The sequence below is a fragment of the Lagenorhynchus albirostris genome, chromosome 4 (assembly GCF_949774975.1).
Source record: "Lagenorhynchus albirostris chromosome 4, mLagAlb1.1, whole genome shotgun sequence".
NCBI lineage: Eukaryota > Metazoa > Chordata > Mammalia > Artiodactyla > Delphinidae > Lagenorhynchus > Lagenorhynchus albirostris.
Window position 1 is genome coordinate 119649656 of NC_083098.1, and position 22840 is coordinate 119672495.

The following is a 22840-nucleotide window of genomic DNA, read 5'->3' on the forward strand; positions in this document are numbered from 1 at the left end:
ATCATTTGTTAAATATCTTTTGGCCTATAAAACTTATATACAAATAGTAAGAAGGGTGATGTATTAGGAATTCATTAACACTGTTCTTAAAGTTGGGATTTATTTGAAGTCGAAAACTCAATAAGTGTGCAAGTTGATTGATTCTCTGTTCTGAAGGTGACCATAATGCACCCTTCTCATTCATACCAATTGTTGAAGGACAAAAATCCTCTTTTTGCTTTTCTGGAAGAGGAGGTATGCTTCTGTTTTCTGAAGCCAATTTCTGACACATGTATTCATCTGGAATGACTTCCTAGTAAGCTGAGTGTGCATATGTGTGTGTCTGTCCCCACCATGAGCACAATACCTAAATAGGGAAAATCCATAGCTCTGGGAAAAAACAATAAAAAACACGCAAAAAACCAAACAGCAGGGGCTTCCCTAGTGGCGCAGTGGTTGAGAGTCCGCCTGCCGTTGCAGGGGACACGGGTTTGTGCCCCGGTCCGGGAGGATCCCACATGCCGCGGAGCGGCTGGGCCCGTGAGCCATGGCCGCTGAGCCTGCACGTCCGGAGCCTGTGCTCCGCAATGGGAGAGGCTACAGCAGTGAAAGGCCCGCGTACCGCAAAAAAAAAAAACAAAAAACCAAACAGCAGGCTAACATAATATGATATTTCACCCAATTTAAATATGCCAAATCAATAAAATATATTTGGGGTTATTTTAATTGTATAGCTGAGGTTAATGTATATACTTACTTATATATACATATATGTATACATCTATCAATATATCCTATTGCCAAAAGTGAAGAACCCAAAATTCAGAGTATAAGCACTTGAGCAGATATTAATGCTGCTCTCTGCTGGTGGGGTGGAATAGGGATAGGTAGAGTTATCAAATTTAGAAATACAGAGGCTTGAATTTTTATCCTCAGGCAATGAAAGAAACAGGGTATGTGGAGTTGTCATGAGATGACAAAATGTAACTGAAAACCCTGTATAAAATTTGGAGCATCAAGTAGCTGCAAAAACACTGGTGGCAAAAAAAAAGCTTCTCCCATGAGAAATCACTGCATACCACTCACATATTCCAACTAAGAAATGAACAAGAGTATCAACAACAAAACTGGTCTCTGGGTAGTGATGCCTGGCAGAACAAATGTAAAACTGTTCTGGAGATGACCTGCACAGTTTAGGATATAAGGGATTATCTCAAGGAAATGGAGACACTATGAAAAATGAAAAAAAGATTTGGTTGCGGAAGGGAATGGAAATTCTAGACATGAAACTGTTACCCAAGGAAATAGAAATATCAATGGAAGTGTTTAAAAAGAGATCAGAATCATCTAAAGAAAGAATTGGAAACGTGAAGGAGTAATTAGAGGAAACGACTGACATTGAAGCATAAATATAAATAAACATATAAATAGAAATAAGTTTACAATCTGAAGATTGGAAAGTGATATTTGCATCCGATAAAAATCACAAAGAATTGGCGTCACAGAACGTCTACAAATCATTAAGGAAGAGTTAAACAACTCATTGAAAATATGAAGAGAATATGAACAGGAAATTCAGAGGAGAAAACCAAGTGGACAATAGGATAAAAATATATTCAACCTTAATAGCAACCAAATAAATTAATATGAAAATAAAGCAATACGAAGTTTCACACCTCTCAAATCAACAGTACTAAGACTGCTACCATTAAGTGTTGACAAGGGAGGGTTGGGGAATGGGGACTCATAGAAGTTAAATTATTGCAATGCCGTTAGAGAGCAATTAAGCAGTATTTTACAGTCAAGACAACAAATCTTGATAAAACTGTGTGTGTGCAAATGTGTTTGTGTAGAAAGAAGTATTTTCAGGTACACATTTTGTAATATATTGGCTAACACATAAAAAATAAACTGTATGCTTAGTAAAGAGCTGCTACACTGACCATTTTTAAGGCTGGTGTCTCCCTTTAAAAAATACTTTATTTAGTTAAATTTTATTTTATTTATTTTTTATACAGCAGGTTCTTATTGGTCATCCATTTTACACACATCAGTTTATACATGTCAATCCCAATCTCTCAATTCATCACACCCCCACCCACTCCCCCGGCGGCTTTCCCCCCTTGGTGTCCATACATTTCTTCTCCACATCTGTGTCTCTATTTCTGCCCTGCAAACCGGCTTATCTGTACCATTTTTCTAGGCTCCACATATATGCGTTAATATACGATATTTGTTTTTCTCTTTCTGACTTACTTCACTCTGTATGACAGTCTCTAGATTCATCCACATCTCTACAAATGACCCAATTTAGTTCCTTTTTATGGCTGAGTAATATTCCATTGCATATATGTACCACTTCTTCTTTATCCATTCGTCTCTCGATGGGCATTTAGGTTGCTTCCATGCCTTGGCTATTGTAAATAGCACAGCAATGAACACTGGGGTGCATGAGTATTTTTGAATTATGGTTTTCTGTGGCTATATGCCCAGTAGTGGGATTGCTGGGTCATATGGTAATTCTATTTTTAGTTTCTTAAGGAACCTCCATACTGTTCTCCATAGTGGCTGTATCAATTTACATTCCCACCCACAGTGCAAGAGGGTCCCCTTTTCTTCACACCATCTCCAGCATTTGTTGTTTGTAGGTATTCTGATGATGCCCATTGTAACTGGTGTGAGGTGATACCTCATTGTAGTTGTGATTTGCATTTCTCTAATAATTTGTGATGTTGAGCAGATTTTCATGTGCTTCTTGGCCATCTGTATGTCTTCTTAGAAGAAGTGTCTATTTAGGTCTTCTGCCCATTTTTGAATTGGGTTGTTTTTTTTTTTTAATATTGAGCTGAATCAGCTGTTTATATAATTTGGAGATTAATCCTTTGTCTGCTGATTCATTTGCAAATATTTTCTCCCATTCTGAGGGTGTCTTTTCGTCTTGTTTGTAGTTTCCTTTGCTTTGCAAAAGCTTTGAAGTTTCATTAGGTCCCATTTGTTTATTTTTGTTTTTATTTCCATCACTCTAGGAGGTGGATCAAAAAAGATCTTGCTGTGATTTATGTCAAAGAGTGGTCTTCCTATGTTTTCCCCTAAGAGTTTTATAGTGTCTGGTCTTACATTTAGGTCTCTAATCCATTTTGAGTTTATTTTTGTTTATGGTGTTAGGGAGTGTTCTAATTTCATTCTTTTACATGTAGCTGTCCAGTTTTCCCAGCACCACTTATTGAAGAGACTGTCTTTTCTCCATTGTATATCCTTGCCTGTTTGTCGTAAATTAGTTGACCATAAGTGCATGGGTTTACCTCTGGGCTTTCTATCCTGTACCATTGATCTATATTTCTGTTTTTGTGCCAGTACCATATTGTCTTGATTACTGTAACTTTGTAGTATAGTCTGAAGTCTAGGAGTCTGATTCCTCCAGCTCCGTTTTCTTCCCTCAAGACTGCTTTGGCTATTTGGGGTCTTTCGTGTCTCCATACAGATTTTAAGATTTTTTGTTCTAGTTCTGTAAAAAATGCCATTGGTAATTTGTCAGGGATTGCATTGAATCTGTAGATTGCTTGGTGTAGTATAGTCATTTTCACAATATTGATTCTTCCAATCCAAGAACAAAGTATATCTCTCCATCTCTTGGTATCATCTTTAATTTCTTTTATCAGTGTCTTATAGTTTTCTGCATACAGGTCTTTTGTCTCCCTATACATAGGTTTATTCCTAGGTATTTTATTCTTTTTGTTGAAATGGTAAATGGGAGTGTTTCCTTAATTTCTCTTTCAGATTTTACATCATTAGTGTATAGGAATGCAAGTGATTTCTGTGCATTAATTTTGTATCTGCAACTTTACCAGATTCATTGATTAGCTCTAGTAGTTTTCTGGTGGCACCTTTAGGATTCTCTGTATATAGTATCATGTCATCTGCAAAGACTGACAGTTTTACTTCTTCTTTTCCAAATTGTATTGCTGTTATATCTTTTACTTCTCTGATTGCCATGGCTAGGACTTCTAAAACTCTGTTGAATAATAGTGGTGAGAGTGGACAACCTTGTCTTGTTCCTGACCTTAGAGGAAATGCTTTCAGTTTTTCACCATTGAGAATGATGTTGGCTGTGGGTTTGTCATATATGGCCTTTATTATGTTGAGGTAGGTTCCCTCTATGCCCACTTTCTGGAGAGTTTTCATCATAAATGAATGTTGAATTTTGTCAAAGCTTTTTTGCATCTACTGAGATGATCATATGGTTTTTCTTCTTCAACTTGTTAACATGGTGTAGCACATGGATTGATTTGCATATACTGAAGAATCCTTGCATCCCTGGGATAAATCCCACTTGATCATGGTGTATGACCCTTTTAATGTGTTGTTGGATTCTGTTTGCTACTATTTTGTTTTTTGCAGGATTTTTGCAGCTATATTCATCAGTGATATTGGTCTGCAATTTTCTTTTTTTATGGTTTTGGTATCATGGTGATGGTAGCCTCATAGAATGAGTTTGGGAGTGTTCCTTCCTCTGCAATTTTTTAGAAGAGTTTGAGAAGGATGGATGTTAGCTCCTCTCTAAATGTTTGATAGAATTCACCTGTGAAGCCATCTGGTCCTGGACTTTTGTTTGTTGGAAGACTTTTAATCACAGTTTCAATTTCATTACTTGTGATTCATCTGTTCATATTTTCTATTTCTTCCTGGTTCAGTCTTGGAAGGTTACACCTTTCTAAGCATTTGTCCACTTCTTCCAGGTTGTCCATTTTATTGGCATATAGTTGTTTGTAGTAATCTCTTGTAATCCTTTGTATTTCTGCAGTGTCAGTTGTGATTTCTCCTTTTTAATTTCTAATTTTCTTGATTTGAATCCTCTCCCTCTTTTTCTTGATGAGTCTGGCTAATGGTTTATCAATTTTGTTTATCTTCTCAAAGAACCAGCTTTTAGTTTTACTGATCTTTGCTATTGTTTTCTTTGTTTCTATTTCATTTATTTCTGCTCTGATCTTTATAATTTCTTTCCTTCTGCTAACTTTGGGTTTTGTTTGTTCTTCTTTCTCTAGTTCCTTTAGCTGTAGGGCTAGATTGTTTATTTGAGATTTTTCTTGTTTCTTGAGGTAGGCTTGTGGAGCTATAAACTTCCCTCTTACAACTGCTTTTGCTGCATGCCATAGGTTTTCGATTGTCGTGTTTTCATTGTCATTTGTCTCTAGGTATTTTTTGATTTCCTCTGATTTCTTCAGTAATGTCTTGGTTATTTAGTAATGTATTCTTTAGCCTCCATGTTTTTGTGTTTTTTGCATTTTTTTCCCTGTAATTCATTTCTAATCTCATAGCGTTGTTGTCAGAAAAGATGCTTGATATGATTTCAATTTTCTTAAATTTACTGAGGCTTGATTTGTGACCCAAGATGTGATCTATCCAGGAGAATATTCCATGTGCACTTTAGAAGAGAGTAATCTACTGTTTTTGGATGGAATGTCCTATAAATATCAATTAAATCTATCTGGTCTATTGTGTCATTTAAAGCTTGTGTTTCCTTATTAATTTTCTGTTTGGATGATCTGTCCATTGGCATAAGTGAGGTATTAAAGTCCCCCACTATTATTGTGTTACTGTCGATTTCCTCTTTTAGAGCTGTTTAGCAGTTGCCTTATGTATTGAGGTGCTCCTATGTTGGGTGCATATATATTTATAATTGTTATATCATCTTCTTCAATTGATCCCTTGATCATTATGTAGTGTCCTTCCTTGTCTCTTGTAACATTCTTTACTTTAAAGTCTATTTTATTTGATATGAGTATTGCTACTCCAGCTTTCTTTTGATTTCAATTTCCATCAAATATCTTCTTCCACGCGTCATTTTCAGTCTGAATGTGTCCCTAGGTCTGAAGTGGGTCTCTTGTAGACAGCATGTATATGGGTTTTGTTTTTGTATCCATTCAGCAAGCCTGTGTCTTTTGGTTGGAGCATTTAATCCATTCATGTTGAATTTAATTATCGATATGTATGTTCCTATGACCATTTTCTTAATTGTTCTGGGGTTTTTGTTGTAGGTCCTTTTCTTCTCTTGTGTTTCCCACTTAGAGAAGTTCCTTTAGCATTTGTTGTAGAGCTGGTTTGGTGGTGCTGAATTTTCTTAGCTTTTGCTTGTCTGTAAAGCTTTTGATTTCTCCATCGAATCTGAATGACATCCTTGCTGGGTAGAGTAATCTTGGTTGTAGGTTCTTTCCTTTCATCCCTTTAAGTATATCATGACACTCCCTTCTGGCCTATAGAGTTTCTGCTGAGAAATCAGTTGTTAACCTTATTGGAGTTCCCTTGTATGTTATTTGCCGTTTTTCCCTTGCTGCTTTCAAGAATTTTTCTTTGTCTTCAATTTTTGCCAATTTGATTACTATGTGTCTCCCCATGTTTCTCCTTGGGTTCATCCTGTATGGGACTTTCTGCATTTCCTGCCCTTGGGTGGCTATTTCCTTTCCCATGTTAGGGAAATTTTCAACTATAATCTCTTCAAATATTGTCTTGGGTCCTTTCTCTCTCTCTTCCCCTTCTGGGACCCCTATAATGTGAATGTTGTTGCATTTAGCGTTGTCCCAGAGGTCTCTTAGGCTGTCTTCATTTCTTTTTATTCTTTTCTCTTTATTCTGTTCCACAGCAGTGAATTCCACCATTCTGTCTTCCAGGTCACTTATCTGTTCTTCTGCCTCAGTTATTCTGCTATTGATTCCTTCTAGTGTAGTTTTCATTTCAGTTATTGTATTGTGCATCTCTGTTTGTTTGTTCTTTAATTCTTCTAGGTCTTTGTTAAACATTTCTTGCATCTTCTTGATCTTTGCCTCCATTCTTTTCCTGAGGTCCTGGATCATCTTCACTATCATTTTTCTGAATTCTTTTTCTGGAATTTTGTCTATCTCCACTTCATTTAGTTGTTTTTCTGGGGTTTTATCTTGTTCCTTCATCTGGTACATAGCTCTCTGCCTTTTCATCTTGTCTATCTTTCTGTGAATGTGGATTTTGTTCCACAGACTGCAGGATTGTAGTTCTTCTTGCTTTTGCTGTCTGCCCTCTGGTGGATGAGTCTATCTAAGAGGCTTGTGGAAGTTTCCTGATGGGAGGGACTGGTGGTGGGTAGAGCTGTCTGTTGCTCTTGTGGGCAAAGCTCAGTAAAACTTTAATCTGCTTGACTGCTGATGGGTGGGGCTGTGTTCCCTCCCTGTTGGTTGTTTGGCCTGTGGCAACCCAACACCGGAGCCTACCGGGTTCTTTGGTGGGGCTAATGGCAGACTCTGGGAGGGCTCACGCCAATGAGTACTTCCCAGAATCTGCTGCCAGTGTCCTTGTCCTCATGGTGAGACAGAGCCACCCCCTGCCTCTGCAGGAGACCCTCCAGCACTAGCAGTTAGGTCTGGTTCAGTCTCCTCTGGGGTCACTGCTCCTTCCCTTGGGTCCCGATACGCACACTACTTTGTGTGTGCCCTTCCAAGAGTGGAGTATCTGTTTCCCCCAGTCCTGTCAAAGTCCTGCCATCAAATCCCACTAGCCTTCAGTCTGATTCTCTAGGGATTCCTCCTCCCGTTGCTGGACCCCCAGATTGGGAAGCCTGATGTGGGGCTCAGGACCTTCACTCCAGTGGGTGGACTTCTGTGGTATATGTGTTCTCCCGTTTGTGATTCACCCACCGAGCAGTTATCGAATTTGATTTTGTTGTGATTGCGCCCCTCCCACCATCTCATTGTGGCTTCTTCTTTGTCTTTGGATGTGGGGTATCTTTTTTGGTGAGTTTCAGTGTCTTCCTGTTGATGATTGTTCAGCAGTTAGTTGTGATTCTGGTGTTCTTGTAAGAGGGAATGAGAGCACATCCTTCTACTCTGCCATCTTCAACTGACCTCTCCTAAAAAATACTTTAGATAAATAACCACAATTGCTAGAAAGAAGTATTCGAATAATTAGGGTTCTCATTTTAGAACAGAGTCTACCTATGTAGCGACACTAAATCAGTCCTAATTACAAAGCTTAGTAAATTCCCCTGACTATATAAATAGTTTCTAAAAAGTTGTCACAGACCCAAGAATCATGTAGTTTAACAAATGTTTCAATGGATGTTGTTTTTAAAATGTCCATGAAAAAAACACTGCTGAGGTTTGTATTCAATACCATCCCAAATAATCCACTCACAAATATGCCTTCCCACTTGAATATGCTTCTTTTGCTACATCAGTTCTTTCATCTTCTCATCTGAAGGAAGAATACATTTCCTTTCTCTTTTCAAATGCTAACCTTGACCTCTGTCATTTGGATTCCAAGATGGAGAGCATTATAGAGAGTTCCTAAACTTTGTTTCTTATAAGAAACTTTTTTTTTTCCCTCTGGGCTTTCAAACTTATCCAGCTCATTGTTTGGAAGAATAAAAAGGAACGTAAGCTGTACTTATATCTATTAGTGCAAGAAACTGTTCTATTTCTTTCATTTATTTCTCTTCCAAACTAGGGAGAATCTAATCTTAAAGATGACTGGAGTTTTAGTGAAACATTTTATAAGATTGAGCAAACAGGGTCAAAAATGCTGTTACATTAAATATTTAGAGTCTAGATGAATTTTAAAATTTCCCTAGGTAGGACTTAAAATACCTAGCCCACTTTGCATCAGGTTAAAGGGGCAGAGACTTCATTGGAAGGAGGGCATCCTTCCTTTTGGCCCTGTACCTTTCTCAGCACATCTGAGTTTACTTCTCTGCTGGTATTGTTGCTGGGATCGCCACCTGCCTGACCCCTGGGAGAGATGTTGCTAGAGGCTGGCCTTTTCAGGAAGCACATAGGACCTCCTACTGCTTCTCATCTTCTCTGCTGCTTCACAGAGGCAGCCTCTGTCTCCTTACCCCAGGCTGATGGTCCTCACGCTCCTCTTCTTTCCTTCAGGGGTCCTCCCGGGTCTAGCAAGTTGTCTCAGTTTGTAGCTAAGGCCTCCAGACCATGCTGTCCAAGCAAACTCATGGCTCTCCTCCATTACAACATAATAAGCCCTATATTTCCAAACCCAGCATAACTGAGTGTTTGCTAGGGCTCAGATACTCTGCAGCATTTAAACCAAATTACTCATATATCTGGAGGTTCAGAAAGACTTTTACATGCTATGAGGGCATGGATAGTATTGAGGAAGTCAACTTTTTAAATCCTACCTTACATATTCACTCTTTTCTGAAGCTGATTTGCTGTAGAACAAGCCTGGAATTGAAGCATCTTACAGATTCTCCTTTCTTACATTTTTTTCAGTTACCCCTTTCACACTCTATAAAGAAAGACATACCTCTCAGCCATCCTGAATCTCAGTAAGATACCTTGGCAATATATAAAAAAGAAGTCACAAATCAATATTTAGGTAACTGGCAGAGCCCTCTTTATTCAAGACATGAACAAAGCACAGTGTGACTTCATATCTTTCTGTATCTTATACAAATGTCTGTTAAGGCTAAATTACAGCATTAAAAACAGAGTATCTGGGTTCATGTTGGGATGTGCTGAACTAGGTATATTGTACAGTAGTGATGACAATCTTCATTTAATGATTTCACCTCTTCCATCCCCCAATACAGTAAAAGAGTGCAAAGTTTCTGAGAGAATATCCTGAGGGCAAAAAGAAAGATTCAGTAAGAACTATGACTTGTCATATCTATCTGCTTATATCTGTCTTTTTAAAATCTGCCTACATTTTCACTTTTATTTTTTTAATTAAAATTTTTATTATATAAATTTCAGGGGTACAGTGTTATTATTGGACATCTGCATATACTACAAAGTGATCATGACCACAAGTCTAGTTGCCATCCAGCATCATAAAGTTGACCCCCTTCACTCATTTTTGCCCACACCCCAACCCCCTTCCACTCTAGTAACCACTAATCTGTTCTTTTTTTTTTTTTTAACATCTTTATTGGAGTATAATTGCTTTACAATGGTATGTTAGTTTCAGCTTCACAACAAAATGAATCAGTTATATATATACATATATTCCCATATCTCTTCCCGCTTGCGTCTCCCTCCCTCCCACCCTCCCTATCCCACCCCTCCAGGCGGTCGCAAAGCCCCGAGCTGATCTCCCTGTGCTATGCGGCTGCTTCCCACTAGCTATCTACCTTACGTTTGGTAGTGTATATATGTCCATGCCTCTCTCTCGCTTTGTCATACCTTACCCTTCCCCCTCCCCATATCCTCAAGTCCATTCTCTAGTAGGTCTAGTAGGACACAGTCTTTATTCCTGTCTTACCCCTAGGTTCTTCATGACAGTTTTTTTTTTTTCTTAAATTCCATATATATGTGTTAGCATACGGTATTTGTCTCTCTCTTTCTGACTTACTTCACTCTGTATGACAGACTGTTCTTTTGTATCTATGAGTTTGTTTTTGTTTTGTTTTACTTTTCTTTTTGATGTTTTTTTTTAGAATCCACATATGAGTGAAACCATATAGTATTTGTTTTTCTCTATCTGACTTACTTCACTTAACATAATAACTTCATGGTCCATCCATGTTGTCACAAATGGCAGGATTTCATTCTTTTTATGGCTAAGTAGTATTCCATTATGTGTATATACACATACTATCAGAAATAATGCTGCAATGGACATGAGGGTGCATGTATTTGAATTAGTGTTTTCATGTTCTGTGGATAAATACCCAGGAGTGGAACAACTGGGTCATATGGTAAGTTTATTCTTAATTTTTTGAGCAATCTCCACACTGTTTTCCATAGTGGCTTCATCAATTTACAGTCCTACCAACAGTGTACAAAAGGATTCCCTTTTCTCCACATCCTCTCCAACATTTCTTATTTTTTGTCTTTTCAATAACAGCCATTCTAACAGGTGTGAGGTGATATTTCCTTGTTGTTTTGGGATTTGTATCTTCCTAATTAGTGATGTTGAACATCTTTTCATGTGCTTGTTGACCATCTGTGTCTTCTTTGGAAAAATGTTTATTTAGGAATTCTGCCCTTTTTTTTTTTAACATCTTTATTGGAGTATAATTGCTTTACAGTGGTGTGTTAGTTTCTCTTCATAACAAAGTGAATCAGCTATACATACACATATATCCCCATATCTCCTCCCTCTTGCATCTCCCTCCCTTCCACCCTCAGTATCCCACCCCTCCAGGTGGACATAAAGCACCGAGCCGATCTCCCTGTGCTATGCAGCTGCTTCCCACTAGGTGCCCATTTTTTAATCGGGTTGTTTGTTTTGTTGTTGTTGAGTTGTTTGAGTTCTTTATATATTTTGGATATTTACCTCTTATTGGATATATGATTTGTAAAAATATTCTCCCAGTCAGTAAGTTGACTGTTCATTTTGATCATTGTTTCCCTCACTGTACAAAAGCTTTTTTTAGTTTGATGTAGTCTCATTTGTTTATTTTCACTTTTATTTCTTTTGCCTTTGGGGTCAGTTCCACATAAACATCACTAAGGTGTCAGTGAGGTTACTACCTATGTTTTCTTTTAAGAATTCTATGGCTTAATGTCTTACATTCAAGACTCTAATCTATTTTGAGTTAACTTTTGTGTGTGATGTAAGTGGTCTAATTTCATTCTTTTGCATGTGGCTGTCCCGTTTTTCCAACACCATTTACTGAAGAGACTATTCTTTCTCCACTGTGTGTTCTTTGCTCCTTTGTCATAAATTCGTAGTCCATATATGTTTGTGTTCATTTTCACTTTTATGGATTGAAGCACTGAGAAATATAGTGTATATAAATAAGTCAATAGTATAATTGCTCTTAATAAGACCTTTAGCAAAATGATGAATAGCTGTGATGTTAATTTACATCTTTGTCTTATTTTAATCTCAAGGGAAATTTTATTATTTTACCAAACTAATAAATAAGAAAAAAAGAATGAAGATTAAGAAAGATAAAGAGAGAAACAATTCCTACAGACATATACTTTAATAAGCTACACAGATATATTTGATAATTTAAATAAAATGGCTAAATTCTTCAAAAAAATACTAAGTAACTTTAGAAAAGCAGAAAATATATAAATCTATGACTCTGTTAGTAAAAGTAATTACAAGCCTTCCATTCCTAGCTTACTAAGAATTTAAAAATCATGAATTAATATTGAATTTCATTATTGTTGTGGTCTTCTGCTACTTCTCATTGACCAAACTTAAAATGGTAGCCAAATGACAATAAAACCCACCATGCACTCTATATGTATCAGCCTCCTGGGCACAGAGGAAGGTAGGAGGAATAATGGAGACTGGGTCTAGAGGGGCAAATAGAAATTATTCAACACAAGGTATTTGTCTTTTTAAAGATTAAAATTAAAAATGTAGAGCAATAGGGCTTCCCTGGTGGTGCAGTGGTTGAGAGTCCACCTGCCGATGCAGGGGGCACGGGTTCGTGTCCCAGTCCGGGAAGATCCCACATGCCGTGGAACTGCTGGGCCTGTGAGCCATGGCGACTAAGCCTGCGTGTCCGGAGCCTGTGCTCCGCAACGGGAGAGGCCACAACAGTGAGAGGCCCACATACCGCAAAAAAAAAAAAAAAAAAAAATGTAGAGCAATAGCAAAATCATGATGACTGTAGGAAAAAAGGAGAAGAAGCCAATCAAAATTAAACAACAACAACTAAAACAAAACAAACCTATATTCTCACAATTGGAGATAACCACCATGTTTACTTTGGTGCATAGTATTTCAGAACAAAAAGTATAATCACTGAAGTATTTTCTATTCAAATGTGCTGTGACAGAGCCAAAGAATAATTATGATGGTACAATATTTGTATTTAACTATCTATGTGATGTGTTCTTTAATCAGCAATAGATAACTTTTAAGTGGAAACTATCACTAGGAAATAATATCTGCATCAACATAGTTAAATGTTAAATGTGTTCTATAGCACTTTTAAGTATGAAGGCCAAAATTATCATTTTAAGCACTGAATGCATATATATACATATAAGTGTATTGGGTTGGCCAAAAAGTTCATTCAGATTTTTCTGTAAGATGTTATGGGAAAACCCAAATGAATTTTTGGCCAACCCAATATATATCTGCATATGTGTATATGTGCATATTTATGCATATATATATGTGTGTGTGTGTATATATATATGTATATATATACACACACACACACATATATATATATATATATATGCATAGACTCTTTTGATTGTTTCCAGTTAACCTCCAAAAACATTAAGGTGAAACACTGCCTAGAAATAATCCAAGGACTTGACTGTTTCCTCCAGCTGTTGTGGTGTTTGCATTTCCTTTTTTAAAGATTTCCTTGAAGAATTAGAGCTAATACAACAATCGAAGCTAGAGAACTGCCTGGGTGACCAGGGCTCTTCCACTTAGATGCAGCATGCTTGATCCTGTTCTTCTTATTCAGACACTAGTGGGAGCTTTGCCTGTATACAAAGCAGAGGAGCATATTTTCAAATTATTGTGAAGAGTTTCAGGGTTGTACGACAAGATAAAGTGGTATCAAGTTGTTTATTGCAAAATGCCCTCTCCAGGGTTTTAGCCAAAATCTTCACATTTCAGGTAGCTTCTCCAGCTTGCCAAGAGAAGAGGAGTTTCCCTCCACCTGTGTGCTGCCTTTTTATGGTTGCTGCTGACAGTGGAAAATAATGTTTGTTTTCGAATTTCTCTCCTCAATATCACATTCCTAAGTCTTTTGGTTTTTCCTCTCCCCTCTTGGATTTAAATGAAATCAGATCTCTTTTAAACATATAAAATATATCTTTGATTACATAACATTGTGATAATATTGTTAAAAGTGAATCTAGTATAATATTTAATTCAAGTTGTCCTTGCTCTTACATCTCTTAATTTTATATGTTCTCTCTTCTGTCTGCATTCTTTTCTCCCTTCAATGTCCAACTCACAGACCAAAGGCGTCTTCAGTTGGCCTCAGAGGAGAAAAAAGCAGAGCAGAGTTTTAAACTGCTACTTGGTGGCTTAAAGACTCAGTTTCAGAGTTGACATTTCCTCTATTTCCACTCTTCGAGAATCATGCCAGTCTGATTAAGTGAGGTAAACATATCCTTTCCTTAAGACCAACTCAGAAAATAAACAGTTAAATATAAAGGTGCTTTTAATATCAAAGTTATTGGAGGTGTTGCTTGTCTCCCACATTCTCTATCTGGGAAAATGATACCAGTGTCCATGAGGAATGATAGGAAGTGGCCTAGACTCACTGGATGAGGAACGCTCTTATACACATATTAAGTGATATCCTTGGGCAGATGACATCTGGGATCCTGTGATATTCTACATCAGACCATTCAGGACAAGGTTTCAGAAGGAAATATTTATATCATCTGACATCTTTGCCTATCATGATGGTTCACTACCTCAGTATTATAAAATTTTCAACATTTCCCTGCCCACTTCTAAGAATGCCTTTTGGCATTTATTTATTAAATTAAGCTAAACAAAAATAATTTAATTTTTAGAGTTGATATTTTTGCATCTCTTTGAATAATAGGAAATACATTGGTATTGTTCAAAGTAAGAGTTGGAAAACATTTGGTCCTAACTTTCAATATATTTTCTGTACTTTTGAGTGATTTACTGAAAACATTCATATTTCAAGCGCAGCATTGGGCTAGACACTTTTCTGGCTTTAATTTACATTTCTCTAATACTGATGATGTTGACTAACTTATCATGTAGTTACTTGTCATTCACATAGTATCTTTAGTGAAGTGTCTACTTAAATCTTTTGCCCATATTTTAAATTGGGTAGTATGTTTTCTTAGTACTGAGTTTTGAAATTCTTTATAAATTCTGGAAACAAGTCCTTACTAGATTTCGCAAATATTTTCTACCAGATGGTGTCTTGTCTTTTCATTTCTTTAATTGTGTCTTTCATAGAGTGGACATTTTAAATTTGGGTGAAGTCAAATTTGTCAGTTTGTTCTTTTATGGATCATAATTTCAGAGTGGTATCTAAGAAATTTTGTCTAACTCAAGGTCATAAAGATTTAATCCTATATTTTCTTCTAAAGGCATTATAGAATTAATTTTAAGTTTTACATTTAGGCCTATGACACATTTTGAGACAATATAAACAAAATTATTTATAGTAAATAAATACTATTTATATTTTGAGATAAAATACTCAAAATATAAATACTATAAATACTGTTTATATTTTGAGAAAATATAAACAAAATTATTTATAGTAACCCATGTCATTATCATTTCCTATGATATGATTCCTTTGTGTAGGTACAGGTGTCCACCTGGCATCACTTTTTTCTGTCTGAATGACTTCCTTTTATTTTTCCTATAGAGCAGATCTGCTAATGATAAACTTATTTAACATTTGTACATTTGAATAAGTCTCTATTTTGCTTTTGTTTTTGAAAGACATTTTTGCTGGGTAAAGAATTCTAGGTTGACAGTTTTGGCTTTTTTTTTTTTTCAGTACTTTAAAGGTATTATTGCTCTATGACTTGCAGTGTGCACTGTTTTCAATGAGAAATTTGCTGCCTTCTTTATCTTTATTCCCCTTTACATAATGTATCTTTTTCTCTGGTTCCTCCTCCTTTTGTTTTTCATGTTATTAGTGATTTTAAATAATTTGATATGATGGGCTGTGGTATAGTTTTCTTCAGGTTTCTTGGGCTTGGGATTTTTTGAGTTTCTTGAATCTGTGTGTTTATAATTTCTATCACTTTGGAAAATTTTATCTATTACTACTTCAAAATTTTTTAGTCCCCTAATCACCCCTCTTTTGGGGACCCTAATTACACGTATATTCCATCACTTGAAATTGCCCCACAGCTCAATGATACTGTTTTTTCTAGTTCTTTTGTGTTCAACTTTGAACAGTTTCTACTACTATTTATTAAAGTTTACTAATTTTTCCTGCAATATTTGTATGAAGGATGAAGTAAAGTGATCATGGAACCCTGAAGCCAGTCTTTCTCATTATAATTAGAGAAAAAACATTGATCTTATTTGGAAAAAAACAAATGTCTTTACTTTTGACATAAGATAGTAGGTATACAGTAAAAGAGATTAACACAGATAGAATAAATAAATTAGGAGGTTGGGATTAGTATATACACACTACTATATATAAAATAGATAATCAACAAGGACCTACTGTATAGCACAGAGAACTCTACTCAATACTTTGTAATAACCTATGTGGCAAAAGAATCTGAAAAATAATAGATATATGTATACGTATACCTGAATTACTTTGTTGTGCACCTGAAACTGACACAACATTGTAAATCAACTGTACTCCAATATAAAATACAAATTCAAAGAAAGAGAAGGAGACAAACATTATTTTATGAGTACATTGCACAAAACAGATTTGTTCAGTGTATGGACGATCCAGAAAATACAGATAAACCAAAATATTAAACTTATATAAATTCCAAGAAAAAAGATTATCACAGACAGAAAAAAATAGGAGAGATGTTAATGCAGTAGGAGTTAAAATGAGTCTTGAAGAATAGAAAGTGTTTGGATTGTGAAGAAGAGAAAAGGCCTTTCTGACAGAGTAGTGTCAAGAAAGGCACAGAGTGAAGATTTCTTTCCTCTAGGCAGTGGGATTGAAAGGCAAAGGGCTCATTGGGCCCACACTAACAGTCAGGAAGAGGACAAACTTTATTTAATACCTCACACTTGAAGGCTTTTCCGTTGATAAAGCCCTTTCATATTGGTTGCTCATTTCATTTTATTTTCATAATAAATTGATTTAGACGGGTGTTATTACCACCAGTTAATAGAGGAAAGTTAAAGACCTAGATTTGATAAATTATTTATGGTCACATAGTTAATTCATTAATTACTTCATATTAATTCATTAAAGTCCAGAGAAGACCCCATGCAAACCTATCATTTTTAACTTGTGCTCTTTTATTCAGATATGAGTGCTAAGGTGAAAGTCAAGCTATAAATAAGGAATCATAAGTTGAATTGGAATATATCATAATCATTAATATAAGAATAAATAAGACCTAACTTCACGTTTTATATTTTCTGAATCTTATTATGAAGAAAATCGACTAATTGCTCACATTTAACTTATAGAACTGAAGTTACATATACAAATTAGAATAATAGTTGTAACAGGATACGTTATAGGATTTCAAATGTCTTCTTATAAAGGAAGCTACATTAAATAATGTAGTTGTTAATTAAATAGTGTAGTTTGCTCTTGCTCTTCAGCTGTCCTCAATTATTATTTTTCTTTTGGCATAGTGTTTCTGATAACTTTTTTTCTTTTACTGAATGGCCAATAAAGGGAAGGAAAAAAGAAACTAAGGCTCTTGGTCATTAAGTGTCATGAAATCAATATGAAGATATCCTCTGGCAGATTAATGTGAAATGAATTAAAACTGAAGCCTTCATGATGTGAATGTGTATGTGTGTGTATCCTGCACAATTCAGAGCCGACATAGTTCAAAGATGAATAGCATTTCTTATTATTTCTATTTTAGTCATTGATTGAAGTGGTGAAGAATATTAAAATCACTAGCAAAAGTTAGCTGAACAAATGTTTTACATGTTTAGTAAAAGATATATTAATCTCATCACACAGGAGCTATCACTGTTACAACTAACCCTGGAGCCGTAAAATGAGCTGTAAAATGGATTTGATTTTAGAATATTACAAGTTCTGTCATTATGGCTAAGATTAACTATATAGCCTGATAAAGGTCTATTGCAGTGATGTCGCAGGCAGGAAACTGCTTGGTAATTACAGCTGACTTACTGGAAATAAAAGGGCAGAAAAAGGGCACCTTTGAGTAATTATCTGTAATATTTAGAAAGACAAATGATTTGAGCAAGGTAATAGAGAATAACTATTTCATAGTGATAGATGATAGAAAGGGTTAAGTCCTAAGTAAGTTAGAGGCTTTAATGGTGGAATAAACTTAGAATTTATTTTGGTCCAATCGAGTGATCATCTAGAGCCTATCTGAGCTGAGTGATTTTACTCTGTGCCCTCTACGAAATGGGATACTCTACCATAATGATGGAATGTGCAAATCTGAAGTTTGCATTGCATTGTAGCTCTCTGAGATTTAGGTCTTCCTTGTTGATTTTTATTTCATTTATTACAGGGTGAATATATGTATTCAGCTCCAACAATAATCAAATCTGTACGTCTTGTCTGGTGGCATTTTCATCTGTTCAAGCACAGTTTATGATAATTAAGTTATATATTAACTTTTCTAGGCTATTCTATGCCACATAAAGCATCATAGATTGAATTGACTAAATTTTTTTTTCAGAACTGAACTAGGAATACCATATCCGCTCTTGGTCCTCAGCATGCTTCTTAGAGTTGTTATCTATAAAATAATGTCACTAACCCGATGGTTTTCGTGGCAAAAGTCTAGATGTGACACCATTTATTTCATCCCTTTGGCAAGGACAAACTGGGAAATGATTGTTAGTACATACTCTTTTATTTCATTCATTTGAAGGTTAGGAACTGGAAAAACTAATCCATGGTGAAGGCAAATAGTGATTACCTCTGGGAATACAAACTATTGACTTGGAAGAGGCACAAAGAGCCTTCTGTGTGTTAGAACTGTTCTACATCTTGATGTGGAAGTTGATTATATAGTGTATGTGTAAAAATTTATTTACACATATACTATGCAGATATAATTTATGTAACTTACTGTATAAATGGTATCCTGAAATTTATGCAATTTACTGTATATATAGTATACTGAAATAAATATAATTTATAAGTATAACCTACAATAAATATAACAATGATACACACACGCACACACACATATACTGAATGATTCATCAAGAACAACATCAAATTATATATGACAAATGTTTAGAAATACCACAATAAGTTGGTAGAAACTCATATTTATACTGCAGACCATAACATTCCCCTACATAGCACTGTAAAATATGGGGTAATGACAGATACGTTGCATTGAAATTGTGTCAAGAGGACAAATAAATGTGTAAGTAATACCTGCTACTAAATACAAGATAATGTGAAATTCCAATCATTGCAATAAAGCCAGACCGGAAAGAGGAAGAGGCGTGATTCTCACAATTATACATTAATAGGGTACACCTAGAGAAAACGTTGAATCAATTTAAAAGTCCTAAGAAGAATTTGGTAAGGTAATAAAATGTAAGAAATTATTTTTCTTATAAGAAAATGACTATGTAGTTATATAGGTACTTTAAAAATATTTTATTTATTAGTTAAAACATAAAATTAATTTGAAATAACACCAAAAATATGTGAATAAGAGAATAATTTAAACTAGGAATAATATTCAAGATTATGAGAACAGTATAATTTCTTTCTGAAAGATATAAAAATATGAGTTGATTTGATGGAAAGATTTATTGTATTCCTGAACAGAGTTAGTTAAAAGATTCTTTAAAGTTTTTAAGATTTTGCTTTTTTCTGATTATTACTATATAGAAAATATTAAAAATGAATAAAGATAACATGTCATTTAGGAGTATGCTTTTATTAGTTCTTTAAATTATGTTCATATGTGAGTACACACTTTTTATTCATGAGATTTAAATCATAAGTCATGAAATATAACTATATTCTGTTTCTTTCAAATAATATTATGAGCAATCTCCTATATCATTAAAATGTTCAGAGAACATTTTTAGTGCAAAACAAAATTACATTTAGTGAAGCATTCATAATTCACTTAACCATTTTATCAATGTGTACACCATATTAGGACATTTTCTATAAATGGAAATATGGGAATAAAGATAAATATGTTCATTCTTCCCATAATTGATTCTTAGGTTTAATATAATCCCAACTAAAATTCCAGTAAGATCAGAGGTAGTAAATAATATTTCTAAACTCATGTAAAAAACATGAAAAAAAATTAGAAAATATTGAGAAATTAAAAAACAATGGAAAAAGACTTCCCCTATTGTATCAATAATTACAGAAAAGCCATGTTTTTAAATGAAAAAAATGCATAAGTGATATATACAGATGAATAACTATAGAAAGATAGATATTTCTATTTACAAAATGAAACATAAATTTTAGCAAAATAGTCAATTGACTAATTATAAGTAGGGGGAATATTTACAACATAAGAACACATTTATGTTCATAGAAAGACCTTTAACAAATGCATTAACGACAACAAAAAAGAGTTGTCATAAAAACTGACAGGATATTGAGGGTCACTCCCAAAAGGGCAGAACAAAATGGGTTATAAAGACATAAAAATCATCAAGGAGCAAATGCAAATGGCCAGAAACATTTGGAAAATATTTAAAATTTCTATTAAGGAGGGAACCACAATTTAAGGGCAAAATTGCACTTTACACCCATCAGTTTGAGAAAAATTTTAAAGATAACTACTGTTAGTGGAGATGCAGGGATAAGGTTACTCTTATGCAATGCTGATGGCCAAGTTATTTTATTTATTTTATTATTATTATTTTTTTGCGGTACGCGGGCCTCTCACTGTTGTGGCCTCTCCCGTTGCGGAGCACAGGCTCCGGACGCGCAGGCTCAGCAGCCATGGTTCACGGGCCCAGCCGCTCCGCGGCATGTGGGATCTTCCCGGACCGGAGCACAAACCCGTGTCCCCTGCATCGGCAGGCAGACTCTCAACCACTGCACCCCCAGGGAAGCCCCCAAGTTAATTTTTACACCAACATTTTTCTAGAAGCAAAATATTGAGAGTGAATGCCTGTGGATAAAGGAATAAACAGTAGTGCCCTCATACTGTAGACTACTCCGTAAACGTTCAGGGGTCTTTAAGATCTACACCAGTTCACCCAAATAGAGGGATACAGAGTACCTACAAAAATATCCAGTCAATGAATTTTAAAAATGTAAAAACAGCAACTATAATGCCCAGCTGTCCTGGCTTGAAGTTGTAAAACGTGTTTAAATTTTCCCAAGTGTTCCAAACCCCTGGTGAATTCTCAACTTCCTTTTTCTGCTACATACAATGGAGGATGGCACTTGCCAACAGCAAATAAGACACACGTCCATTAAGATTTGCAAAGAAAATATTTTGAATTGAGTTTCAGTATGGTTTTTATGGAGTCAATAAACTTAATTTGTTCATTGTATCTTGTCTGATATATATATTTAAAAATGAGATATCTTTAGCTTCTACAGTACAAAGTAAGTTACAGTTTCTTTAGACACATATCAAGTAGATTCCTCTGAAAATGGGTTTGATATTATTCACATAATTCTACACTTAGTAGTTTCCAGTTTTCACAATTGCACCGAGAGTGAGTAACGTTTAGCTAATCCCTTCACGTTCAGTTGTAAGGTCTGAGATTTAAATTCAGAAATCCTTCAAAATCCTGGACAAAGATTTCTTATCCTTGCTTCACCTTTTGCTGCTTGCTCATATGACTGTTAGCAAAAGGCTCCAGCTTAGCAGAGTGAAGACCTGGAGACATTGGGTCTGTGGCATACAAGGGCTGGGATGGGGTGGGGAGTGGAGAGTATGGAAAGATTCACACCACAGTTTATTAGTGGTTTCCTTTGAATGGTGACCTCACAGATAATTTTAACTTTGTCTTTATAATTTTCTATATATTTTTTAAATTGGGCAAGGATCATTCATTATTGTTATTATCATACAACGAAAAGAAGAGGTATTTTCAGTAATAACAGCAGCAACAAAAAACACATCCTGAAGACCTAAGCATTCTTGGGGTTGGGAGTTGGTCAAAAAAGTTGGCTGTAAGTGATGTAGCTGTTAATATGGAAAAGCAATCTGGTCAACAGGCCTAACCCCACTCTTTCTTCCTTCTCTTTTATCCCTTTCTTCCTTCGCTTTTATCTGACAAGAGAAATCATATTCTCCACTTAAATAATTTTTGCTTACGTACATTCACTCTTTGGCGCTTTGGATAGAAAAGAGCAGTTTAGCAACGTTGAACTTGAGGTCTAATAAAGAATGGGAGATCCCAAATTATTCTTGGAGTTGGTTAATTCCTGACATTATTATCGGTTTAATCATACATTCTTTTTTGTTTTGAGTAGAAGAGTGATGTTAACGATTTAAATGTGTGTTTGGTTAGGCTCATGGTTTGGAACCTGTCATATTGCTAACAGCACAATTTTGGATGTGAGTTCTGAGTCTCGGTATCGAGTCAGAGTACAGAGATCATTTTCATTTCTGTTAATGTGGTCAACTTTGTGATAGTATGCAATGAGATTTTTAATTATTGCACTCTCTTCCCCGGTGTTGTATCACTGCAATGTCCTTGTCTTAGCACCATATTGACAGCCTCATAATAGAGAGGAATAAAAACTCTCAGGCACATGGCTTTGGTAGTAATTAAATGGCAGCACATTTCAAAGCTATGGATATTTAATGTCACCAAAGTATCAGTTTCACATTTAGTTCAATACTGTGTGCGGGAATTAAATGCAGAACAGTGTGTTATCACTGCTTAATCATGTAAATCGTATTCACATGTTAGGCCTCTGTTCTTAATTGAATTTTTGCTTCTTTATTTAGAAACAAAGATTTCTTGATAAAGTTTAAATGGTTTTAAGCAGAAGCATATTCTTAAGAAATTAATTTTCATATTTTCTGACTAGTACTCAGTTGTAAGTGAATGTCACAGTGTGTGGTGTGACAAGGCTGCACATTTTATCTTTATTCTGGAAGTATAGCACAAAGCTGATGAGCAAAGCTGATGCTGGAAAAATACTCATGGAGATATCTATGGCAGTACTGTACTTTCATTTTGATTTTTTTTATCCTAAAATGATTTATAAACACCTGAAATTAATACAAATGGGCACAAAACATTTTTGTAGCTATGCTAATCATTACTGTATCAGCCATTAACTTCAAATGTATCTCCTATGTCTAAGTAATAGAAAACA